Source organism: Heliconius melpomene, chromosome 7 (assembly GCF_056956725.1).
Source record: "Heliconius melpomene rosina isolate 202511_hmr_F chromosome 7, ASM5695672v1, whole genome shotgun sequence".
NCBI classification, from domain to species: Eukaryota; Metazoa; Arthropoda; class Insecta; order Lepidoptera; family Nymphalidae; genus Heliconius; species Heliconius melpomene.
This window is the reverse complement of record NC_140395.1, coordinates 13873130-13897639: the sequence shown is the minus strand read 5'-3', so window position 1 is coordinate 13897639 and position 24510 is coordinate 13873130. Positions and strand designations below refer to the sequence as shown.

The window sequence follows — 24510 nt, the reverse complement described above, 5'->3', positions numbered from 1 at the left end:
CGTTTTGGTAGACAAAGTGCGGTGTTGATGTCCGCTACTCAACACGTAATGTCTGAAAACGTAAAGTGTCAACACAAAAGGGATAGGAGTGTATTGGGTTCTCTCTGCGCATCTCATATCCGGGAACCTTTTCCCGTCAAGTAGTTTTTTTATAACTATACAATATTAATAAACTTTAATAATGATTTTCATATACATGACGGCGCTAAAAAGAAAAAAAATCATCTAAATACTTTTCATATACAACTTACATATAAATAAGTTTCGCCCGCCACAAATGAAACTCAAAACAAATAGTCGTACTAAAGCAGCGTACGTACAGCGTACGCTCTCTTATCGGTTATCGGTAGCACTTTTATTGAAACGGTCTAAACTCAATACGATGTTAATACGGCGTATCGAGCGATCGCAATCACTCATTTAGCTGTTAATTTTAAGGATCGCGATGCATGTTATTAAATGGCTGCGATAACTGGAAAACGTACACTTTGTTTCACTTTTAAATCAAATACATAATGAATTTGTGCGAATGTGCAAAATTTGTGCGAAATTTGATATCCTTTTTCTGCTTTTTTTGCTAGTATTTGAGGCCGTCATTGCACAGTGTTGCGGAATGGATTTACATCCACGGTATTATATATTAAGTATTGTAGTTTAGACTTTATATAATGAGGCTGAAGCGTTTGTTGGTTGATCGTGCTCTTTTCAGGAACTACTGGATCGAATTGAAAAATTGTTTTAGATGGCTAGATAACCTATTTATAGAGAAAAACTTACGATATATTATATTACTGTCAGAGATTTTATACACAACTCTTAGTTATTTCAATTCCATTACGCGGACGAAACTGCAGTCTAAAAGGTACTTAATATAAAGATTTGAAAAAATATGTTGTGTATTGTGGTTATTGAATTTTTTACCGTTTCAGATGTCATTGCCAAGGACTTGATCGAATGCTATTTTCTTATTTACTAGTTTTCTTAAGTTAAATTAAATTTTATATAAAAAATGTTTCTTTTTTAGGAAAAAAATGTAGCATTATTTTCATTGAAGCTGTGTATATATCTTCTACTTAGTAGAACAATGGGTTATACTCCGTTATACTATGAGAAGGTGGAACTATCAGCGATCACTGAACAGGTGCACAAAGCTTCCTTCTATGTTACTATCTATTTTGCAGAAACTTTATTAAGTTTATGTAACTAAGGTATTTTTTTATTTCAAATTATTTTTTTTTGCAGGAATAGAAAACCTGGGAGCCTATTGTTGAGACTCTTCGTTTCTCACTTCCCGTCGAATCCTTGAGGCGTTGAGTGTTGAATGGCGTAACTCAACGTCGCTCTTTGTCTTGTTTCCTGAGCAAAGAAATGAAATCGAAGTCGCAATCGTCCCACTTATAGTCTCACGCTTTTGCCACTGCATCACGATGACCTCTTCTGTTTTTACTTCTTAATAAAATATGGGGTTATCTAAAGTAAAATTAAATAAAAACCACTTTTTAAACAATCTTAACAAACTTTGAAAAGCACAAAAGTTCAAAAAGGCAGTCGGTTTCGCGATACAAAATCTTCGAAGTTGTAAATACGCATCCGTCGGGCGCATCAACTAAATCACCCAGCGTGGGGTCCTCCACGCTTATCGCTCATCACGTCGACTCTAAATTAGATTGTACAAGACCTCCAACCAACTCTTATTTATATGAGCATAGGGGTCAAAGTGCGCTGGCTCTGTTTATACTGTACGTAGTTTGTCGCGATGATTTGTCGGTTTTATGGTATCACCTGCTATATTTTAATATTTAATACTTTTAGTCGTTAGAGCGTGTGCGTTATTGTATGGCTGTTTCGTCAGTTATTTGAGTTTTAGGGCTTTTAGATATTTTAGTAGCTTATTTGTTTTTGGACATTAGACATTGTGGCGCAGTGAGACGACGATTGTAAACAAGGCTTATGGGTTCGATTTTCACTATTACAAATGAGTTATTTTCCTATTGCTCAGCAGCGCAACCAATTCCAGATTTAGCCAAGATGGTGCCTAGTGTCTATGGTCTATCTATGGTCTATCCTTTAAAGTACAATATAATTGCTCAAATAAATTCTAATAATTCTTCCAACTGAGATGATCTTATTAGAATCGAATTAGTCGTTTCCAAGAAAATTTTTAAGGTTTACACTATATTCTTCATACAGCGGGGTAGGCAGAGGGGCCCTAGTTTGACATACACCATCGTCGCGCTTACAGTCAGATACTGTACTGCTGCGAGTTGATGGCCATATAAATATATAAAAAAATCTTAATATAAAATCGAATCCACAACCAAAGCCAAACATATATCCTCAATGTCACGTCTCTAACATTCATCATTCTTATAGAGTTATTTAGAGGATAGCCGTCAATCACGGCGTCTCCTCGAGATTAATTTAAAATCCTTCACACCTTTATCAATTTGGGCGATACCTCCACACCTGGGTTGCAAAACAACGGCGGAGCCACGTCAACCAAATATTAAGTAATTAATATGATAATTGTATGTCTAGATTGCATATGAGATAACTTGTAAATCGCTGACGGCCCGCTTTTTGCCGAATCGGTACATATCATGGTCTATACGGCTCAGCGGTTCCGTAAACAAAAGGAATTTTAAACTCTTTGTTAATGGCATGGGGTTCGTTTTCGCTTGTGCACTTTTAAATTTGGGATGCGTAAGTACAAAACACGTAAGGGCAACTGACAAATTAATTAAATGATACTTGAAGGGAATTGATCTGCTACGTCTGGTTAATCGCTCGAGTACGCTTTTGAGTTTTTTGAGAGCGATGACCGCGATTTCTTTTTGGCGTATTTTTTTTTTTTAATTTTGTTTATTTTTTTATTAAGTGTAGCATGTAGTTTATTACTTAGGGTGTTTAAGGGGTAGTGTTTATATTTTTGGTTATTGCAGAAAAGGCCACCATCCACTTCCAGTGGATAAATAAGATTTCATTAAGCCAACTTAAGGACGTCTTAAAAAATAAGTAAATTCAAATTAAAAATTGATAATATATAAGGATAGGAATTTAACGTTGCGCTATGTCTTGTAACCCGAGCAAGAGAGTGAAAACAATTCATTACCTACCCACTAGACTCCAAAGACGTGAACCTCGACATCTATCATATCTGTCTATCTAATAGCAATACAAAAAACAACAGGTCGCCGCTATTAGAGCAGTTACAGTTGTTCTGGACAAATCAAAGTGGCTGTGCGATGTGTTCGCGTCGATGCGAGGCTGCGAGCGTGTGAAGCGGCCGCGGCCTGTCATTTGCCACGACCATTATGCCCCGCACTGACGCCGTGGGAAATAGGGATCTATGGGAATGCCATCATTTTAGACAAATCTGGAGGATTTTGACCAGAAATATTTGATATTATGAAAATATTGTTAGCTGTTTTAAGCTTATATATTGGGCTCATGGTGCGATCATGAAACAGTTGGTTGCCTTCTTTACAAATTAATGAAGTTTTTTTAGCTTCACGCTGTACCATGCGTAAAACAGAATAGGCGGAGTGTACCTAGTGGTAAGACACTTCACCATTGGCTGTATTTTTGAGACATTACGTGGTGACTTGCAGAATTCTACGCCGTGCTATGCCCCGTTCCCTGAGTTGTTGCAAGATAAAAATACATCAAAACGGAAAGAAATACCTCCACAAATACCTACATATACTACAAAATTAACCTTAACCTACATAACTAAAATCGAATTCCAACTAACAAGAGGAAGCAGTTCATCACCATTCCCATCACGACCACAAACTATGTCACCCACCTGAAAAACACATTTCTATAGACGCGGGATCTGTTTGAAATTTCATTACGGCAAGGGACTATGCTAGGCTCGTTTAGAAAAATCTATATTCTATGGCACAAGGCATTTGCAATGATTTCGTGCTTCGATTTTATAAGGTGGTTGCGAATACAAAATGTTTTAATTAGGCCTATTGTACCTACTGAATATGTATATATGGGGACGTGTGCGTATGTATATCAAAAGTAAGAAATATATGCATTTTTTAGCGCTTTAAAAGTGTTATTCTATACTGAGGATAGAAAAATATTTTTAGAAAATGCGTAACAATTAAGTCGAACTCGCGTCTCTTGGAAACCGTTGACGTTCTCTTACCACATATTCATATGTTTAACTGTTTGACGTTTCTTTTCTTATTGGACAAATATATAAATATAAGGCAGTTTGTATCTTATTAGAATGACAAAGTAAATATGGTTTAGTACACCAAATTATCTAGCTTGAAAAACTTATCAGATTTACATTTTGATATTGTACACCTAAGAATAACTATCAGTTTTTAAAGTTAATATTAACACATCCAAGGATCACACTTAATCAAATGAACATAAATAAAATGACAGATGAAATAAAACTAAAAAGGCACAAGGAACTACACGATAAGTTAATCATTTTGAATACATTAAAATTTTTTATTAACACAAATAAATAAAAGGTGTTTTTAAAACAAACAGAAAAACTGTACTCATTTAATGATTCGTTAAACTTTACGAACAAAAAAAAATCTTTGGAACGTGACGAGATCTGTCAGTGTCTTAACGCGAAGGTAAATTATATCTTAATTTTCTTATAAATATTATATTATAGTACATATATTATATGGATATTATTGGATATATCTATGTATTTATTTATTAGAAGTTTTTTTAATGGACGAACTTCTATAAGACGAGGGTTATTAATTGGACTGTATCTATAGTGGGGTAGGCAGAAACTAGTGTTACGTCACTCCATTTTCCAATTTTGACTTAATTTTCCAGACATTTAGTTTCGAGCGGCGGAAGTTAACGCCATGACAAGTGCTTGAGTAGTTGACAAGTATCTTCTTCCTTAATTTTGTTTCAATAACACGAAATAAAGATAAAATAACATAAAAAAGTAGCATATGTACGTTCAATAACGACTTATCACCCTGGCTATCTGCTCCGTAAGAGCTAAGGCATAACAAATGATCGCCGATCAAAACTAAATCAAGGTACGCCGGCGTAGAGCGCGAGGGTATTACAAATTTTATGACGGATTATTATATTACTATCGGCGTATTATGTTACTCTTTTATGTTTAATCGTTTCGCTCTTCAGATTGTGATCTGGGTTCATGGGTTCATAGAATGTTGTATGAAATTTATTAAAATTTCACATTATACTCGTACCAGCGTACGTATCGTGGGGGGTGCAACTATAAACGCGACGGTTGTGAGTTCGAATCCCACTAGGAGGAACGAAAAATTTTATATTTTGGTGGCGTTGAACTCTGCCCCTCAATGAGTCATACAAGAATACGCCGGAAAGTGGGGAACGTAAGTATCTTAATAATGTTTTTTCATATTACGTACGAATAGAGGCCATCAAAGTTCAGTGGGACAGTTAGTGTTCATGGAGTTGTGTTGGGTGGAAGACTGGGTTTGTTCTCCATTCATACAACGATCCAACGAATGGAGTATCTTGACACTACCTGCCCGCTAACTACGCGAAGAAAAAATCCACAGTGTAGTAAGTGTAAATGCACTATAATAAGATTAATGTTTATTTTGTTTCACACTACTTACTACGAAGAATACTTTTTCCAAGCTATTATAAGTTTGTCACGGTCACCTATCTGTGAGACTCTACTTAACGCTTTTTACCTTCACTCTCGTTACCATAACTCGATACAATTTGCTTTTTTTGTTCAGCTTCACGCTATACCCTACAAGTAGCAAGGTAGGCAGAGGGAGCCTAGTGTTGGGACAGCCATATACCCAATTCCAGCCCAATTTTCCACACGTTTTGATTGGCGGATCTCAACCCCGCGTTTTGTCTTGATACCAGAGCGAGAAAATGAAAATAAGTCATTCTCCCCGATTGAGAATCAATCAGTCACCAATTTCCTCTAACATAAGTGATATGTCTACACCCATACAACAAACAGACCGCATAACAACTTACGTATTTGCTACAACTGTAGTAATAGTAATTTTATCATTTCAACATGTACATGCTCAATGTACATGTTCGGAATAGCAATAGAAGGGTATTATGCGAGAGCATGGCCCGCGTCAGTCGTCGCGTCATTATTATTTGACCTGGGCGATTTCGATTGATATTTCGTGCTTCCATAGTGTTAAGACACTCCGTGGACCACGGATCACTCAGTTTTCGAGATATCTTTCGTTGAGTGAGCGGAAACTAAATCGGGAAATGAAAGTAAAATAAATATAATCATTTCCCCGAGAGAGAGTTGAACCCACAATCATAGCGTAAATAGCCTGGCGATGTGATACTATACCACGACCACCTTGTGACCTTAGAGATTACTACATGATATCCTGAACTTTTATTGGCGGAACTTAACGTCGGAATATATATTTTTTTAATAATTCACTTTTATCCAAGCATTCTAGTAAAGCAAGTATTGATAATTAAACTCAATAGCCCAAAGAGATATCGTGTTTCTTATTAATGGTGAGAACTGTATTTATCGAAATCAACATTTTTCAATTACTTATCCACTTAGGTATTACGGGTATTTAATTACTTCATTAATACAAATTAAGTCTAAGATATAAAAATTGCACGCTTATAAATGGAGATTATTAATTTTGTTTCTGTAAATAGATTTTGTAGATCTTGTCTTGTTATTAAGTTATTGTTGATTTGTGATTAATATATCCAATGTATAAATATTTATTATTATATTTTTATTCTTTAAGACTTTTTTAAATATTACTATTGGTTGTGGGTTCAATTCTCATTCAGAGCAATGAATTATTTTTATTTACCCGGCTTGGCAAGTTAACCTGTTTTAAATTCCAAAACTTAAGACACAATTCGGGCCCTTATTATTGATATTTAATAATTGTTACTTAATATATTTAATATATGTATATTATACTTCCAGAAATTTTAAATATATTCGATTTGAACTATACATTACTAACATCTTAGAACACGGTTAAAACCATACATACCACTGCGAAATACAAATTATGAATATTGGGATAGAATATTAACTAAACAACGATAGTCATCGTAAACGTGAATAGGACCCAATTAGGTTAAACTGGACTTATTCTGACCAATTAGTGTTTTGTTTGTAAACTATGGTTGCATGATTAATAAGGCTTTCGCTAACGGTAGAGCTTTATGGAGCTTTATCTGAGAGCTTGTGTGGATCTCCGATTTCGCACAGCTTTTTTGGAAATTAGATGTTTTTATAGAATTTTTAGGTCATTGTGGTGCAATGGGAGCGTGTGATTATAAACGTGGTAGTTATAAGTTAGTTTGGGTTTGATCCCCACTCCAGGAAATTATTATTTTATCCCTGTTCTGTATAAAACGCCGTGTCGAGCTTCTTCTTACCACGTAATGTATCAAAAAATGAGAGGAAATTGGACAAAGCAGTCTTAACACTAGATACTTTCTACCTACCCTATTTTTATTTTCTTATTTTTATTAGAAGACGTGGAATTCGTATTCTACTTAACCCCAGTTGCAAAATATTATATAGCAAAGATACTTCTTTGTAGTCTATAAAAAAATTGCATTCTGCATCTATTATTTAAAAAAATATATATAATTGAATAAAATTACGCAACGAATATTGTACAATTGTCACAAATGTTTGTCAATCGAAATGGGCTTTCAAAGGATTCGGTGATCAATATCGATGATTAATCGATTTTGTCATCGATCAATAAAATTCAGGGCCTCCTGACATGCACTTTTTCGACAGCCATGACTAATTGTTGTGACAAAATATTTCACCAAAACCATCAATTAAGGCAAACCCACCCCTGTAGAGGTGTTCTATTCACCCTTACGAGAGTGCTATAAGCTATATATTTGCGTATAGCAACCCCTATTAGCATTTCAAGAAAGACACGAATGACGAGGCAGTCTAAATTTCCTCTGAATGAATATAATGTATATGAATACTACTATTTGTAACATGACTTGGAAAAATACTTAAACATCTGCTCAATATAATTTATTGAATCGATAATATCGTTTCTCGATATCAAATGCAAATATAAATCGTTTAATATAATTATAAATTAAAATGAAACGATACATATATATCTATGTATGTTTGTATGTATGTATATATATCTCATAAATCAAAAATCTATTAAGAGAAATATGTTGATTTTAATTAATAGAATTTTGTTATTTCAACAATAATAATCAATGATTGTGAGCGTATAAGGAACTTATGAGGTTAATAAATTTTTGATTAGTTTTATATTATAGAATTCAAATGATTTATATACCTTATGCTTTTTTAAACGTATTCTAGTATGAAGATATTATATTGATTGTATTGATGAACAGTGATCATGGTGGGTAAATTTATTGTGTTTTTTAGCTTTACAATACATTACACTTTACGTTACGCCGCGCTCTGTCTTGTTACCACTTGAGTGAATTAATTCTTGAGTGAATTAATTAGTCATTTCTTAAATAAATATGTTTCTTAACAATAAAAAAAAGATCTTAATTTTTTTTCCATAATATATAAATGCGAAATATGTATAATATTTAAGCAGCTGAAAAAAAAGCTCACTAACAGTGTAACACCTAACAAAAGTAATAAAAACTCACAAGCAAAAAAAAAAAACAAATCATAAAAGTACAAAACACACTCAACACTCCATTATTTGCAGCTGTCACAGAACATGTTAAAAGTCACAAAATAAAAGGGCCATCATCAAAAATTCAAATAATCACCGCCATTGTCACAGTAATTACAAATGTATTCATATAGCTGAGTACAAGTCAGCGATAGAACACATTTCCTATCCAATAATACACTGTATTAGAGGTCTCCGAGTCCGGGTGACCTCTGACACGAATCAACGTCTCGATGGGTTGTGGCTATCACCTAACTTTTAGTATTGTTGTTCTAAAATCTTACCATCTAACACTCATCTCATCTTTATTAACAGAAAACATAATAATAAATCTCTACTTTGTTTTCTCATAAAGGAAGCTTAATGAAACTTTATATTTTAGAGGTTTTGGATGACATCCATAAAATCTAAGATAATTGGTTATCTTTATAAACCGAGATGGATTCCTTTTAACGATTTTATAGCTTGTGATTTTTTATTGATTGTAAATTTTATATTGAGAAATTGTGATTGTATTGCGTGCTGAAGCTTTATTTCCTTGGTCGCCCATTTCTCCTTACAGGTTTAACTTTATCAATATTTTAAGTTTTAACTGAAAGATTTTTTATATTACGGTTGATATTGTTCTATCTAATATACCTAATAAATATAACTAGTTATAATCGCTTTGTGTAAAAAAGGACATGGCTGCTTAAAAATTATAACATTTTATGAGCTGCACACTGTATCCCACACATAGCAAAGTAGACAAAAGGAACCTGGGGATCTAGTGGCGGAGTTGTGGCAACTCCGTGGTTTGCCTCAATATAATTTATAAGTAAAATTATTAATTTTAATATATCTTCACTTGGACCAAATGTTATAAATTCGTTACTTACAATGATTCGCTTAGTCATATCTTTAAACAATTGGTGTCACAGTATCAGAGCACTTTTGTAGAGCACTCGCTTTGTTACCTATCTATTGTTCTTCACCTTTTATACTCCATTGAATCGGTGTTATCTATCTTTTATTTTTATGTCTTTGTGTATTAGTATAGATAGTTCTGATAAAACGATATTGAAGAAATAACAAATTTGAATGTAGCAGGATATGAAGTGGCAATCATCTTAAGTTAAGTTCCGATATTCAACACGTAATGTTTCAAAATTTGGTGAAAAGTAGGGGGCGAAGTGTATTAACAATATGTATGCCTACTCTGTTATTCTGTTTCTAAGTTTCTAAAGTAAGATCACCTAAATATCTTAAAAACATGCAATTCCAGTCAAACAAGACCCTGCGCCTTGTTGGCGTCGATCTATTAAAACAAAAGCTCCAATTAGTATGTATGAACTGACTTTGCTGTATCTCAATAAATTACCACTCAGCTTTCCTCCATTACCCTTTAAAATCACACCTTTTTATGCCAATCCGTGACTAATCAATCAGGTTAGCCTTAACTCTACCATAAACATGATTCGTGGAATTGAACCTGTATTAACTACGACGATCTACCTAATGAAGACTATACCTCTCTTCATTTAAATTATATTTAATGTGTTAATAAAAGATTTAGTTTTGTCTTGTTAATTGCTTTAATTAAGATTTGCTTCGTACTACAATTTCGTTTAACTAAACTGTAGCTACAAGGATTGATGATTTTTATAAATGTTAAAAAAACAAATTAACAGCGTTAAGTTTCGCCATTCAACACGTGAATTGCATGACGTGATATCTAGTTTCTATACACTAGGTTCTTTCTGCCCATCCTCCTATAAGCATAATAAAGCATAAGGATGTTAAAATAGACACCAGTATACGGTACATCCTTCTACAATAATTCCATTGATACTAACATTATAAAACTGAACAGTTTTGTTTTTTTGAAGACACTAATCTGATCTGATCTACTAGTTCAAAATAGTTATTTTTGTGTAGAATAGTAATATACCATATATTAAATCATGTTATTTAATCGTTCCCTTGAAACCCACTGTACTAGCGCAGCGGTCAGAGTTATATTACAAGTATTTCCATTTTAACAAGCAAAGTCGTAGGTAAAATAAGTATAATATAGATATAGTCACGTAAAAAGTAGTCCACGCCAACTGCCATACTAGAGGTATAGAGTCGTCAAAGTATTGTCACAGCACAATGGCCGCCGAATCATTCGAATACAATACGTCCATACGGGCGGCGTCCTATAATGTAGCCGCTAATTTATCCTCTTATCTTTAGTGAGGACGGTCGACTTTGTGACGGACAGACTACTATGGCTACTATGGCTTTTAATATAATTTTAATTTTAGTATTTTGGTCGTTAAACAAATATAACTATGTTTTAAGTAAAATTAGCATATAAATGAGGCCTTCGTTGTGCAGGGGCACGCGAATGTTGTGGGTTTGATTCCCATTAGAGGGAATGAAATATTTAATTTCCTCGTTGTGGTAACCAGGCAAAGCGCTACGCTAATTTCCGCCACTAAGCATGCAATACCTCAAGAATTCATAATATATTTTTATAATGCTTAAATTTCAACATTTGAGATATGCTTTAGAAATAAATGATCTCTAGTCTTTTTTTTTATTTAAACCAAAACAGTGCAGTTACTTAATTTCTAAGAGCAAATCTAACCTGCCAAAATATTTAAAAGGCAACTTAGATTTCGCAACACAATTAACGCAATAAAGTTAAAAAATAGAAACACTTAATTGCAAAAACAGAGTCCGGTCGGCACATGAAAGAGCGAAGTGCCGACAAAGTACTCGTAAATATCTATTCGGCGAAAAGAAATTTTGCACAACATAGAGTGTGAGCATTGTTCGACTTATTACTTATGACTTTTGTGTAGCAAACGGTTATTTCATTTTGTCTTAGATGACTTTAAAATCTATATTTTTTAGCTTTTCAATGTAGGGTAAACAAAAGCAATGTGATGGCAAATTTCGAGATGGTACGTGTTGAGTGGCGGATCTTAACGCCGCGTTTTGTCTTGTTAATAAAGCGAAGAAATGAAAATAATTCGTTCTTCCTTCTTTATGGATATCGAGATACTTAATGGGTATCGAGTCCACAACCGTCACGGTGAAACCCAGCTTACCCACCCACCCTTATGTTGCCGCGCCACGACGGCCTAAATAAAATCTTGGAGTGTATTACTTATACATATTGATATTTTTCTGTCTTTATATAATTTACAACTAAATACTTATGAAAAAAAACTTCGTCCCTGATATTTTTTATTTAAAATACACTTAATTATTGTATGTATATTAATATATAACAAATTGTTGATACATTAAGTCTATCCGTGACAATAGAGCGCTGTCGATTGGTTGTTTCCGCCACGCCTCTATTACGTCATTATATAGATCATTTTGATATTATTTATTACATACGAGTATATGATATGATGCCAGAAGTATTTTTAGATCGTAGCATGTGGTTTCGTGATATATTTATATATTATAATTAATGTTAAAGTTTAGATATTTGCAATTAAGATGCTCTAGTTTAAATATTTTTAATATATTTAATTCAATGTTTCGAACTTACATTGGAAATAACAAAATCCAGACTATTTCGAAAAAGTCGAGTTTTAAAACTGGATAGATAAAATTTTCATTTGAGTTAAAAAAAGGAGAACAAAGTGACTTATCACTGAACTCTCTACACATGTCATAACTAAAACGATATATGTGAAATAAACTATTCTTATATAGTAAGGCAATATATCCATGCTAAGGGTATCTACAAACTTGCGTTTAATCCTCGTTGTTTTATTTAAAAGCGAGTTACCCGCAAATGAAAATCGAACACGCTCCGTCAGAATAATAAATTAGACAATATACTGTAACGTATATATTTAAAATGTATGTAATTCAGCACTAAACCAACAATTACTTCTTTGATCTGGATCACAAAGACCGCTTCAAAGTCGACGATCACTATGAATGAGTCCGGCATTCAAATGTCAACCTGATCGATAACTGAGAAATCGATTCGCTTTATTTACAAATCGATAAAATGGACGCTGTATAAATCTTTATTTTACTTTACTAGTATATACAGATATTTCAATAATCCACAGGGATTTATTGTTATCTACTATTTATCTACTAATAATTTGGTACAGTTTTATATTCGATAATCGAATCGTATTAAAGGTATTCAATATTACAGATTTATATTTTATATATAAGAACTGATAGTTAATTTTGTAGCAAATCATAATCTGTTAATATGGGCATAATGTCTATAGGTACATATAAAATAAGTTATAAAATAACTTTGCTTATTTGTTCAAGTTATAACTATTTGAACAAACAACTATCAGTTTTTATAGTCAAATATTTGTTGCTTAAAGTTTTTAGGTAAACATTACTACTAGACGATGAAACACCGCAATTAATCCATCTAATTCTATGGAAATCTTACACAAGAGTGCTAAATGGGTCGTCAAAATCGCTTGGCCTTTGACAACACTTTAGATACATGGTGTTTAGGCTGCGAACAGACATGCGACTTTACTGTCGTACAATTCTCTAAAGAATATAATAAGCTTAATAAAATATTGATACATGTTATTTGACTAAAATACTTTTAATTTAAATTTTTAATTTTATTTTATATACACAAAAATAAAATAAATCTATTTATATTGTAATTATTCCTTGCTTTAGTAATGAGGCAAAACGTGGTGTTGAATTCCCTCTCTCAATTCCTCCGAAAAGTGAGGAACGGAGTGAACTTTACCCCGCTATATGTGGGATTCAGTATGAACTTAAAAAACGTATGTCTTATAACAAAAAATGAGCAGATATCGAATTGACAACTACCGGGCATTAAAGTAAAGTCGGTATCTACCCGCAGACGTCGGTGTACACACACTGCAAGTCGACGATCACGCGGCCTTGTGTCAGATTGTTTCCTCCGCGACCTTCGCGAGCTAATAACGGATCATCAAATTCGTATTACGACAGTAATATCAATGTTGTCTCGCTGATGCCGACGGGCCGATATGCAACTTTACTTTACTTGTACATGCACAAATTGTATATGGATTTATAATTGACTAGTGATCGCCAGCTATTTTGCCTGCTTTGATATTAGACATAAAATGTAAAATCTCATTTTTGAGAAATCATTTAGTTCTTCTTTACACTCTCTTCATGCCAAAATTATTATTTTTTTAAATATTTAATAGTTTAATAGTTCATATGTAAATTTGGTTAGTAAAAAATATGTTTTGTGGGCAATATTTAAGTGGTCACGAGCAATTTTTTTTGAGTAATTTATACAAAATAATTAATCTATTTCTAATCTAATCCTACAAAAACCTAGATAGGCATATATTATGTATAAAACAATAATATTAACTACTAACTCAATGATAAACGTTTCTATCTACACTCTTATAATATAAATCACAAAAAAAAGATCGACAAGTATTTTCCGATAACAATTCGAAGGCTGTCGAGAGACCGAGAGGCAGTCCGTCCGGGATGAGACGATGCAAATGACAGATTACACGCGCTACCGTTTGGCTTATACAGGTGTTCAATTATTAGTATATGAGTACTTAATGCATATTTTATTAATAATTTTAAATAACATAGACTAATAAAGTAAACTTGAAAATTTAGTGTTAAGACACTTCGTTCTCTACTTTCTGCCAAATTGCGTATATATTACCCATATGTAAAAATATATTGTACATTAAATCGTTACTTTACTTTATTATTTTATATACTAGACGTAAGTATTTTTTTTAACGTAACGGTAACGAGGCATAGTGCGTCGTTGAGTTCCGCCACTCAACACGCAATGCCTCCAGAATGGGATTCAAGTGTCTGAACACTAGGTTCTCAGGTTCCCTCTGCCTACCCTGTTATGAGCGGGATACAGGTGGAGCTAAAAAAGTATTACTATTATTTTTTTTCTACCACCTGTATAACCCTAAGTAGTAACGTCACGGTGGGTGGCTCGGAAGTGTGGCAAGCGGATAGTCGTCGAGGACATTAAAATTGTGTCAATTTGCATCCTTTAGGTATTAACAAGCATAGAGTATAGCCTATATGTTTAGTAATTTCAGTTTTTGTATATTTCACGGTTATAGGTTATCTTAAAAGTTTTACTTAATTCGATTTAGTGAAATAAAAAAAGAAATGATCGGCTAGAGTGTCAATATCTGTTACATGCAGTTTTTAGATGTAAGTTTAAAAGATCCTTAAATTTTTAAATATAGAGTTAAATTTTAAATATTGTGAAATATTAAAATTAATTATATAAAGAAAATTGTCAAAAGTCAATACTGACATAACATAACATATTTAGTACAAAATATTAGAACAAATAATATAAAACAAATAAAATATCAAGCAAAATCAATTGCATTTTAACTTACAACCAAAATTACTGACTTATCCAACTAGTCTCTGGGGTTATAATGTCAAACTTTCTAAGTCTAGCCCCATCTTAGTCTTCTCTATTACTTAAGGCATAAAACCTACATTCCATCGACACTTTCGATTAAATAGCACATTTAGGGTTCAAAATTAGGCCTTATTTCGTAGAGTTAGGGCTTAAAATCGTTAATACGTTCGGATTTGCTACTAAAATGTGCACTCTTCTCTTAGGTCGCGGGATGCGCCCAACCTTTCACGCGTGGTTCGTTCTACAATGGGCGCAACGAAACTATTGTAAGTTGATATTTTGGTTAAGATTAGGCGGAAATTATTTATAGGTTGATCATTGTGTAAGGGGGTTAAAGTGGTAATTTCTTGGTAAATACACATTACACTAAAATAATAAGGTTAGATTAGGCAGAGAGAACTTGGGGACCTCTTGTTATCTTTTGTCGAATTATCTATTCTTTTTTAAGAGGAAAGTGTTTATATATTTATTTCAATTAGCCTTCAATGGGGCTCTGAGCCTAAAATTTACTCCATCGACCGAGATCATCGATCGAGATGTTGTGTCAACTAAAAGCCGTAGTTTGTCTTTAGAGAGACATTTAAAAACTCTACTGCTTTACAATATCCACTAAAGTGTAGCTCACTAAATTTTATAGTTTTTATCTATATTTAAAATTAAATTCCACATTTTATAGTAAAATAGGACAACAATGTGGCAGCGTCGTGTTGGCATTCAGTGCATTTCTCCTCATCTCGGCCGGTACTAGTTTGTGTATTTATTGAAATGCTGTTATATACGGATTGTATGTTAATCTAACTTAGTTCAGGATTTACTTGACGGTTTTACTTCAATGTGCCTTTTTAACTGTGAGCATTTATTTAGAAGCAGTCGTCAGATTGCACAGCGTTGTAGATTCGATTCCTAATCGGTGGAATACATTAATTTCATTTTCGCTCACTGATGACGAGATATGTGTTTGAAGAATTTGAAGAACGGGAACACTAGGTTCCTTTTGCTTATTCTGCTCCATGTCGGATATGTGACATATGTATGTGTGAAGCGAAAAAAATTTTGTGAATTATTAGGCAAATTTTACCTTAAGTTGCTTCTCATAAAAGACTAATACTCTTTTTATATATTTTATTAATCATAGTTACTTACGCCGTCACTTACTTTTTATTTCATTCAAATTTGAGACACTGCATTTTGAGGCAAAGTTTAACGCCAAGTTTTGAGCTGGAGCGGGAAAATGAAAATTACTTAAATGCAATTATTCCTCCGAGTGGGAATCGAACCTATAATCATTCCGTTTACAGTCAGTCATACGCTGTTTCAGTGTGCCACAACGGCCGCCAAATTGAGATGCTTATCATAACATTTAACATTCACTAAATAATTCTTGTAACTATTAATATCCAATCAAGAATATAAGAAATACAAAAAAAAGTTTCTTTATAATTTAGTTATTTGTTTTGCTCTTTAAGACGATCCGTAATCAAATACTCATTTATCACAATCTTTTATTATAGGGCAATATTATATCTAAATTTTAAACTTTGCAGACCAGATCGTTCATTTCTGATTAATGGTGTTTTATTTTTGTGTTTTTTAGCTTTTTTCACTTTTTGTAAATAATCTTTACTAGTTTATTCATGCGGCTTCGAATCTGCAGTGAAGTGGGAAATTAATTAAACTCTGGCCCTAGAAGGTACACTGGGTAACATCGAAACGTCTAATGCGATATTGTATAGTGCTTTTCGATAAATGGACTACGATCAGTAGTTACTAAGATTAGCACATTCAACCAAACAAACTTTTTTTTGTTCTATTTTATTATATTAGTAAAAATGTACCTTGGAATCTAATTAGGTGTAACTGCTTTTGTAACTAACAAGTTGGTACATATATGATACATATGCACAAATAGCGCCATTTAAAGATTAACTCAATTTTAAATTGGATTTTAAAATAGCTTTATAATCGAAAATTTATTTTATCATTCCCATATCCACTTAAACCGAGCACACCATTAAAGATCTTAAGACAAGACTTATGATATTCTTAAATCTCGTTACAAATGAAGCAGGTGTAGAGGTGCGAGACATATCTCAAGATATTAATAAATACTAATAACGAAGCTAAAGGTGAGAATTTACTGTATGAAAACGTCAGAGGGCATCTGCCCTAAAATTATTGTAATAGCATTATCTTCTAGAGCTATAATTTGTAAATAATTGGCGTTCGGATTTACTATAACTACCCTCGACCCGGCGTACCGATGTATGGTGAATATGCAAAATTGGTTATACCTGGGTAAGTTTACGATGATGTGATATATGCTGGTGTTTTATATTTCCTTTTTAACTTTCTTGATCATCTTATTTTATTTATTTTTACACTGTGGTGGACAGAGTGCGGCGTTCCTATTGTACTACTTCAGAAATTGGGTGGAAAGAGGAATGGAATGTCTTAACACTAGATTCCCTTTTTAATCGGAACTCTTAAACCAGACTAAACAGGACTATTAAGTATCATACACTAACTCCACTTTGCTAACTCCACTTTTCGAACTTTGAAATATGCGGTAATTTTTAGTACGTATGCCACGTTTATTCTGATAAAATCAAAGACCTTACTAGATTCCCTATTATGCATGAAGCTTTTTTTTGATTAAAAAATATCTTTATAATATTGTAGACTTTAAACCCGTTACTCGAGCCATTACTCCATCTCTACCCTTAATACAGAGTTTAAATAAAGGCTCTTCCACATTTACGGTGAAGTAACAACTTTGGCCGCTAAATGGATTGATGACATTTATAGCATATCAACGTTCTCACAGCGCTGTAAATATTCCGTTATAACGCCTCCTTAACGATTCTATGATAAAGTTGGTTGATTTTGTACAAATTATTTACTTTGGATTTTATGTTTACTTTGAACTTGTATTATAAATAATGTATTTTAGCGTTTTTTAGGCCGTCGTGGCACAGAACACAGCATCTGACTCTAAGCGTAATTGTTATGAGTTCGATTCTAACTCGAGGGAATGAATTGTCTTGAATGAATGAATTGTCTCTGCTCTGGTCCAACCAGGTCAAGTGAAGGGTTCTGTTTAAAAATCAATTTGAACGAATTAGATTTATTTCAGTTCACTTATTTTTACTAGATTTTAATTATGAAAGCGGTAATGGGTTAATTATTAAATCCCGCTACGTCCAATTTTTTAATACGTTTTCCAAACAAGTAGGTATAACGTATACCTTCTTCAGAAACTTTCAACATAAAATATAAGATGAACTTCGAAATGACACAGTACTAAGGTCAGCTCCCATAATAGCGGCGTCTTTCAACAAAGTTATGGTAGAAACACTATCTGGTGACACTGTTCAGGTTTATGGGGCTGTGGGGCGTAACTTATAGGCGAAGTGCGGGCCAATTTGCTAAGAAATATTACTTGAGATTAAACAGGAATTAGAATGTTCTGTTCCTTACTGGAAAGCGTTTTAAGTTTTTAAAGTAAAATGTCGTTTATATTCGACAATAATTATGGGTTCCATTTTGTTGGGGGAAATTAATTGCGTTTAATTCCTCGCTACGTAACAACACAAGGCGCGGCGTTGAGTACTGCCACTCAACTCGTAATACCTCGTAAATACAAAGTGAGAAACGCAGTGTTTTAATACAAGGTGATACGAGGACACAGTGAAGTTTGTAATAATATAAAATTGTCTTTAATAATTAAACTTTTTTTAGAACATTTTTTAGAGTCCAGGTAGAGAGAGATGCATAACAAATATTACTAAGCTTAAAATAAAGTAATACAGCATACCTCACACACGCTATAAAATGAAATTAGCTACCCCGTTCTCTAATTAACCCATAGCAAATACGAAACGATATTTATTTATTGAAATCATAAAGGCGCTAGTGTATGCTCATTTCCCACACCCTACTCTATGGTTAACAGTAAGAGCTCTACTAATTTAACATTTCGCCGACCAATCGCAGCACCGCAATAGATTGTGTATATAATTGGTACTAAAATGTATTGCAGTTAAAAGGTAGCCGGTTCAAATCCCGTGTGGAAAAGCCACAACCTTTTAATGTCTATTATTTACGTCCGTAGGTGGACAATGCGTGAACTAAAAGTTGTATCGTATGGCATTTTATAATTATTGCACTTTTAGTATGGATAATGCGTCTAATATTATAAGCCGCATATTATTTTAATTGAAATTCTTGTACCGTCTTAGATGTTGTCGTCTCGTGGCGTAGCATTTCACTGTAGGCGCAACGGTAGTGGGTTCAATGTTCATTTGAACTATTTTCATTTTCCCACTCAGACTTCTTCAAAATATTCCCGTTCCTCTTAATGCAAATGGAACCATGGTATCACGTCTGGTATCACGTCGGAACTAAGTCACGACGATACCAAAATTAGATTATATCATGTCAAAAACAAAATCACGTATAAAATATGAAAAATAAAATGTAACAAAAGCTATTAATGTTCCCCACATATCACTATATTTTTACTTATTACAAATTTCATCGCGATATTATTAACTTTATTGCGATTATTATCTCAAGTATTCATTTTTGACATTTTTATTAGAATTTATAGGATTACTGTGGTGCTAAAAATATGTCACTTTATACATGGTGCTCCAAGTAGTGAACCTAAGTGTATTGACATAAGGTAGTATTTCGAATGACTAACCCAATGTGACAGTTCAAAGTAAGATGGTGGCAGTGACGCCGTGTGACCGCTCTAAGATTTTATTATTTTGAATATTGATACTTTATTTCTCGTATTTGTATCGCTATGCTAACGCTCTCAGCGGGCGACTTGACCGTTTTCACCAAAACTAAGCTTAACTTATGAAAAAATAAGCTTCAAAATGTATCCAAGTCTCCCCACGAACCTTTGTACGCTTCAAAGAATCGCGGGTCGCATTTTGTTCCCTCCCAGTTGGACATGTTCGATAGCATCTCCAAATCTCACTAATAGCTCTCTAAGATTTACAACACACAACCCCATATTCTTTGTTTCAAGCCAGCCCAAACATTTAAAACTAAATTTAGATGTGTAATATCTAATAACTTGTTCATTTTAAGTATCATTTAAGTAGCGTATTGGACTTCTTACTGTGCGCAAGTTGTCTTTACTATAAAATGAAATATGTTGATAGTGATCAGTAAAACCGATGTTGGCGTGAGATCGTCAGGAGATCAAATAATATGAGGTATTTATGTCCTGATGTGATCTTGCGCTAGTGTTATAGGCCTGCTCTTTCGTACTTCTATTAACATACCGAATGTACTGAGACGGGGGTCATATGACAACAAATATTCTTAGTTAATTATGCTCGAGTTGAATAGGAAAGAAATAGCAAACCAGTCGGTTGTGTGCACCATATTATGTATGAACGTCCAGCTCCAAGTCGTTATGGTAATATAAAACAAATATGTTATATAAATAAAGGTGTAATGTTTCCGTTTATAAATATAACAACAAAAACTAGTTAAATAGTATGAAAATAGAGTGTTGTTGTGGCGCAGGAGCGCAAGCATGATGATGATTTTGGCTTCCATTTCCAATCGGGGTAAAAATATTTAATATTTTCATTTTTTCATTCTGGTAACAAGGCAAAGCGTGACATTGAATTCCGTACTCAACATCTCACCTCAATAATTCGGTGGAAAGTGGTGAACGGGAATATCTCAATGGAGAACATTGTGTACCACTAATTTACTAACTCAGGTTTTAAAAACACAGCTCGTAGTGCAATTTTGATAGCAACAAACCAATTCCGTGAGACAGACAAACATACAACACCGTATTCCAAAAAGTCGTCCGAGGCGTAACGTACCGAGAACGCTCCGAGCGCTTCGTGCCCCCGTAATGACGCGCCTAGCGTATGCCGTATGGGAATCTAATGTAATTGAGACTTCTGCAACTACTTAGCCTTCTTTGACTTAAATAACTGTTGTTTGGTATCACCGCGTCTCGATCACTGCGGTCTTCCTTGCCTTCTTTCTGGCCATTGGTCCTTCGAGCCGGATACAAATTATGAATGCATGATTTTATTACTTAATGTTTTGAATATATAAAATTATAGTTTTAACGTGTTATGAATTTCAATTTTTCGTTAATGAATAGATACGTTTGAATGTTTCGTTTAGTGGAGTACAATTGTGTTGTGCTGCTAAGTATGTATATTGTACAGACGTGGACATTTCCTGCGTGAAGCTTAATTAACATTTCGAACGTCACCTTGACAAATATTATCATATTTATAATATATATGTTTCCTCAATGTTATGGGTATTGTTTGGCATTTGGTTCCCAACGTAGCAGATAGCTTAGACGAGAAAAGAAAGACTTATCTCTGATTTAAAGTGCAGCTCGTAATTTAGTTGATGAATATAGTGAAGACACAGGGAACCTGGGACGAAGTGGCACCTGTGCCAAAACGGTCTCAATAATAAAATATTCGTAACAAACTATTTTTTTTACACATGTTCGTTACATCTTGTAATGCCCAAACAAAATTATGAAACACATTGCAAAAATAATTTTGTATCTATTAGAATGTTTTAACTGCGCCTCATAAAGATAACTTAGGCAGATGATGATACTTTTACCTTAGAGACCAGTAAGGGATTGTTACCTAACGTTCGCGTCACTGTACAATGTAAGGCTATGTTATGTATCGATTTCTCCATATCATTACAGATAAGGCATGAAGATATGAAGAGTTGTGCTCGATAATTGCGATTTTTATGCCAATTTAGGGACATTATTATATTTAAATTACTAGGTTCCCAGGCTCTGTCTTATATACTCTGATATATACGAGATGCAATGTGGAGCTGAAAACAAATGTATTTCAATTTTTTTACATTTTTAAAGTATTATTCGTATATTTCAATTATTTTCATTTAAGGCTAAAAGTATAAAAATAAAAATGTTGTGATTATTATCAATATGATCTTATATATATATATATATATATTATTATAATTATTTTATAACAACTATGGAACAAGCTAGGATCAGCTAGGTTGCGACGGCGTGGGCGCGGCATCGTGGGAACTCAGAATTGCCCACATACAGCTTTCTTATGTAATTAGACTTATCTATTTATATTATTTTATGTCTTACATAGATTAATTAAACTTTTAACCCTTGACATATCTATATTTTTATTTAATCGCTTCAACGTATAGAAATATGTCAATTTGTTTTTTGTCGAAAATTGAGTAGTGAATGGGGGACATAGTGTCTCAATACAAGGTTATCTCTGCCTGTAGGCAAGTAATGACAGGGTGCCATACGGGATAAAAAAACTACTTTACATAAATATTATATAGGTAACTTGCATATATAATTAATAAAAGCGCTAAAACGATATCAACTTCGCCCACTGCGATGCCCACGGCGTCTATTGTTATGACTAACTGTATCATTTGTATGGCGATAAAGCGTTATAATTTCACGTTGTTGAGCCTAATTTTGTTTGTGATTGCTCTACAAATTATGTATGAAACCTTTTCGACTTCCTGTTGTCTCTCTCTGTCTGTGTTTATATTTTAGCTTCACCCAAAAATTGTAGTAAGCGGAGAAACCTAGTGTAAATATTACGTTCACGATCATTGTACGATTAGTAGTGGAACTCAACACTATTGAGTGAGAATCGAACCCACAACGTTTACAGTTATTCTCTGTGTCACTGGATCACGACGGCCTCTTACAGTATTTATTTTAGAAAAAAATATATAATTTTTGAACGGAAAGTTGAAAATGAAGCAAATATGATAAATACAAGATGACACCTATGATTCTTGTAAACTACAGTAATTTATATTTTTATTTTATTTATATTTAATAATAATTATGCAATTACTAAAACAAAACCATTCCCCATGTAGCAAAGCGTTAAAGAAGCGACAGTTCACACAAGTTAGGTCACTCTCTCGATGTAGACGACCTGAGTTATGCCTTGTTTCATTTGCCATTACGGCGGGTTAAAGTTCAATTCTCAAAAATGACAACGCGAAAGGCGAGGGAAAGAGACAGGCGTATTAATAAATCAAATGAACGATAGAGACAGAAGATAGCCCCAGGCGCCGGGCTATCCAATGATATAGCTTAATTTCTAAAAATCACCTGCAATTTCGATCGACGTCTTTATTTTCAAAGTAATAAAGTTCAAAATATTATTCAAATGCATTAAGAATTTCTTTATTACGTGTTGAAATCAAACGATTACAGATTTTGCAATGCCTGATATGATATATTGGTTTAATAATATATATTTGTAATAAGATTACTTTCTATGTTCGCACGTTATATTTTAACTTTGACTTTTAGATTGTTTCTTGGCGCTATTTTGTTTTTTTAGTTCCTCAGAGTTACAAGGAGATATTGATTTTTTTCAGTGTCACGCTGTATCCAGGGATATATAGCGGACAGACAGTCTGACAGCCTGGTGGTAGAAGCAAAGTCTTAGTAATAGAGTTTCGTTTTACCCTTTGGGTATCATTCATCGTGAGGACATCGAACCTATAACCATCACGTTTAAAAACAGACTCTGTGTGAGAGCGATTTCAAGCCAACAAATTAGAAGTAAGGAACGAAGTGTGTCATATCACTAGAATTCCTTTGAAGTGAAGCTACACAAAAAACGATTAGTATCTATATAAGTAAAATCAATAAACTATAATTTATTTGTACAAAAAAGCAAACTTGTTTACTTTAATGGCACATATTTTACACTCGAATGGAATATATTCGTAGTGACCCTTAACCGTCTCCACAATTTGTATCAATGTTTTATGGATAATCGAATGGTGTAAAATCGATATCATTTTACGATCTAATAACGAAGTGTGAAGCGAAATCGACACGTACCTTAAACTGTGAGTGTTGTTACGTGTACACCCATTATGTTATATTTTATAAGTTGGGATAGAGTAAGTTTTGTTAGCAATAGGTAATTGCAATCCTTTCTTGAACTCACTACCCCTTTTCATATAAGGCAGATCTTATTAATAAGTACAAAGCCATAATATTATTAAAGTGTTTCCTACTACGAGTATGTAACGATGTTTAAAGATTTTTTCTCACGTCAAGTCACAAGTTTTTCCTCCAGTCACAGGGTAGCCTGAGGGAACCTAAAGTTAATTTTTCCATTGTCCACTGTCTGCTCAAATTTAGAGACATTGTTTTTCATTCGACGAAATGAAAATAATTCATTATCTCGAGTGGGTACCAAATACACAAATGAATTAATAATATTCTCTTTGTAATATACATGTAGAGTTATTAAGGAAATTCCATACTTACAACGCCCCGGGGCAAATCTAGTTATAATTTAAAATCAATTTTGGTACAAGTGAACAATATGCAGAGGAACGCGGAGGTGA

General features: G+C 33.5%; 1 protein-coding gene across 1 annotated transcript in view; it reads right to left on the bottom strand.

Moving 5' to 3' along the window:
- LOC146537942 (knirps-related protein-like) overlaps positions 1–24510 on the bottom strand; it is a 57764-nt gene that overhangs the window by 14815 nt on the left and 18439 nt on the right. The window lies entirely within an intron of this gene.